We start from the raw sequence: 4,149 nt of genomic DNA, 5'->3' as shown, positions 1-4,149 counted from the left end.
GTTTATTGTGATATCTAAGAAAAATCATTTCAGTATGAATATAAATGATTGCCTGCAGCGTTTCCATTGGACTGACGTTTGTTGACAAGTCTTTGCCGTCGTAGAACTTGCAGCACAGTTGCCACGACGTTATTTTCAGGCCCAGAATACAGTATCACAATAATCATAATGTTTTGTAGGAATTAGGATTCCTTGAGAAGGCAAATATCTATTTATGTAATATTTATATACTAAGAAAAGTAGAGACGAAGCAGAAGCCTCCATAGCTCAGTGGTTAGAGCACTGGTCTTGTAAACCAGGGGTCGGGAGTTCGATTCTCCCTGGGGGCAAATAATATTTAACAACATTATTTTCCTGAATAGATGTCATTGTACTACATGGGATTCAAGATAAAATGTTAAATTGTCCACATATTTTTGAGTAATTCTTCGTCAGAAATAAAACCTGAAGTGCAACCGGAGAGGGAAGGAAAGCGTTATGATTATGAAAACTGAACGAAATTTAAAGACACTGCAACTCTTTCATCCAGAAGTCAATACTCGTTCAGATCTAACACTTGGAAAAAGAGAGTATCTTTCTCAGTGATATTCACATTTCTTGGAAATAGTTTATCACCCTTTGGTTTCCTATGAATGTCCCCTCAGCTGAATGAAATTATCATGGCAGACATGCAAGTCAACGTCGTCTATGTGCAGGACTGTTCTGTAGTGATTAATATTGTTTCAGCTAATTTCGTGTAGAGATCGAAAGAGCTTGTTACCCATGAACTAAGCTTACGTACATAGGTTTTCTAAGGAAATGTGTATGTTCATGATCTTTTACTTATTTTTATTCCGTAGTTTTATAATCATGCAAACCCGTGCATACATTGCATAAACATGCACACACACATATGTGTGTATATGTGTGTCAAAGTGTATCATGTCTTTTCATTAAAGGATGTGTATTTTTCATTGCAGTTTTGAAAAGAACATCAATGCCTCAGTAACGGAAGGCCATAGGACAATGCACCACTGCTAGTGGGGAACGTTACGGTCTTTGGAATCAAGGGGCGGGAACGAAGCCTCTCCAATACTTTATTATAATAAAATTTCATTAACACGCAAATATGTTTAATCAAAATGTAGACAAATCGCTTTTGTTAAGAGAAGTGTCCATCAGTTAGATAAGAATTCAAAGGAAAATCGTCAAATTTGCAATGAGGAAGCCGATGCTGTCGTTATTTCTCTCTCTTCTTGAAATCGGACCGACTTTGTCTTGCAAACCTTTTCTCTGGTCGTCTCCCAATTGCAAAGCCAGATGGCGTTGTAACAGGTGATCTTGGTGGCCATACAGCAGTACTAATTTCATCCAACAAGTATCGAAGGCGTTATCAAGATATCTCCCACATTCTGACCATAATGGGAAAGAACGCTACCTTGTATCGAAATTATTTAATCTCAATCAAAAACAGTGGGCCATTATGTGTGCAAGGTGAAACATAACGGTTTCGGCTGCAATATATACATGTTAATAACATTATATTACGAGAAAATTTTGGGCCACTAGATATAACATATAATACACACACACGCACACACACACACACACACACACACACACACACATATATATATATATATATATATATATATATATATATGTATATATATATATATATATACATATATATATATGTATATATACATATATATATATGTATATGATTGCTCAAACATACTTTATTCCCGATGTTAGGATTCCCAACCACAGCACCACCGTCTTTGAATTTTGTATTCGTTATGTTCATGATGTGTTTGCAGTCCTGAAGGAGAGAGATGTAATATATTTCCTGGGGCAGCTGAAGAAGAAAGAACGAGGCAATACAGTTCAAGATAGAGAAGGAGGTAGAAGACCAGTCGCCGCACCTTGACGTTCTGTTGACACGTAGCCGGAAGTCGATGTCCACAAGTGTTGACAGAAACGCTACGCTTACCGACCGATGTGACACAAAAGGAACGCTGTGAGGACGTTGTGGAGCAGAATGGTGAAAGTTTATTCCAAGGTTAACTCACTGAAAGAAGAAAAGGCTGTGGAAGGCGTTCCTCGACAACGGATATTCCAGCCAAGTGATGAAGGGGGGGTTGACGGCACCTCAAAGTGGTCGATCGAAGGGCGTCTGCGCTAGGAGAAATACGGCACACAAACCCAGCAATACGTTACACAGAGCGCTCTACAGAATTTGTGCAAAGAGTGCAAGGCGGACCAAGCCGGTGCGGTGTGCAACAGAAAATGTACGTGTGTCGGCAAGGAAATAAATGCAAGAACATCGCAGAGCCTTGAACAGGAGGGATCAGTGTGGCGATATTCAGACTTTGTGAGAAGCATCAGCTTGAAATTTTGTACCGATATAGCAAGAAGGGCAGGAGGCTATTTCTGGAGGCTAACAGGAGGGAAGGTAGAGATTCTAACCTGCATCAGGCGAGAAATTAGGTGATTGTAAAAACATGCAGAAGACTGTGGCATTGTGGGAGGCACGTGGGAAACCCGACCCCTGGCTGGGGTTCCCATGATCCACTCCTAGTGTACCGCATGTTCAGTTTTCAGTCAGGATGAGACAATCTCATCGTTGTAACCCCTGAGGACGAACCCCGGGCAGGATTCGAAACGTCGGGAATAAAGAACCTGTTTCTGAGTCGATGAATTTTACTTGTATAATCACACACACACACACACACACACACACACATATATATATATATATATATATACACACATACACCAACCAACCACAATACACTTTAATTCTAAGCCATCAACATCGAGACAGACTCGAGGAGACCAACATGCAGAAATTGAAACGTTAAGTCACTAACACTTGTCACGGGTTCGAGTCCTTGGCCGTACCACGTTTTAATTTCTGCATGTTGGCCTCCTCGAGTATTTCTCGATGTTGATGGCTTAGAATTAAAGTGTATTGTGGTTGATGATAAAAATGTAAAATGTATATCTGTTCACTGGGACCCATTCAGTGTTGCACACACACACACACACACACACACACACACACATATATATATATGTATTTATATAATATCTATATATATGTATATATATAATATATATATATGTGTGTGTGTGTAAGGACTGATTTTTTATTGGTACTAGCTGGTGCATATCGGATTCTGTGCTCGAGATGTAATAAATCTTAAATTGTGAAGACAGAACGCGACCCGAAAACCCAGATTCGAGAACTTCTGTATGATGTCCAACACGATGTCACCACCACCGCTTGTTTTACAGAAACAGTGGCAACTACCTGATCCACGAGCCTGATAAAATTCGAAAAAAAAAGATATGTGGCCCAGCATGATCGAAAAAATTATAAACATGTTGAACGTTTCACCCCATCTGACTCATTTGATCCCAATGGTAAGACCTTGGAAAGCTACTCCCAAATTACCCTCGTCACATTATTTCTTTACGTGTGCATTTGTCCATTAACAGAGGACAAATGTCTCTTTGATCCCAATGGTAAATAAAACCTCGGGAAGCTACTCCCAAATTACCCTCGTCACCTTATTTCCTCACGCGTGCATTTGTCCAGTTACCCAATTATCAATCGGCGGCGAACAAATGTCCTACTTTACTACGGACAATTGCTCCCCATTCTCCTTAACCGTTCCTAAGATCTATGTGTTTTCCAGTTGCGCAATTATCGATCGGCGGCGAACAAATGTCGTACTTTACTACGGACAATTGCTCCCCATTTTCTTTAACCGTTCCTAAGATCTTCTGATTCTTCCCGCCACCTATATATATATATATATTTATCCTATATATATATATATATCCTATATATATTTATCTTATATATTCTAAAAAAAAACGAAAACTAGGCAGTGGATCTTAATCCTGGAGCTATGAGCCATGGTAGCCAGTGCATTGGCACTATATATCTACCATGAGAAAGCATTATGTGCATTCATTGTATCCTACTAATTGCTATTTCTAATTTGAAATAAAAAGTACCTTCGTTTAGTAATTGTGTATATTAATAATTTATCAGTAAGGTTTGTATCAGTAATCGTTTTTTATATGTTTGCATTGTATTTACATTGGATGGCGTTACGAGAATTCTTTTCTGAGATAATCAAGGGTTACGGGCAC

The 4,149-nt window shown here is 39.0% G+C and overlaps 1 non-coding gene across 1 annotated transcript; it reads left to right on the top strand.

Moving 5' to 3' along the window:
* The first annotated feature begins 256 nt into the window (after positions 1-256).
* Positions 257-329, top strand: TRNAT-UGU (transfer RNA threonine (anticodon UGU)). The gene has a single exon. It is a non-coding gene; the product is annotated as a tRNA-Thr (tRNA).
* Positions 330-4,149: the final 3,820 nt, after the last annotated feature.

Source organism: Oratosquilla oratoria, chromosome 19, assembly GCF_046742065.1.
Source record: "Oratosquilla oratoria isolate Oo_2021 chromosome 19, ASM4674206v1, whole genome shotgun sequence".
NCBI classification, from domain to species: domain Eukaryota; kingdom Metazoa; phylum Arthropoda; class Malacostraca; order Stomatopoda; family Squillidae; genus Oratosquilla; species Oratosquilla oratoria.
Note: the sequence above shows the minus strand (reverse complement) of the source record. Positions and strands in the feature narration are given on the sequence as shown.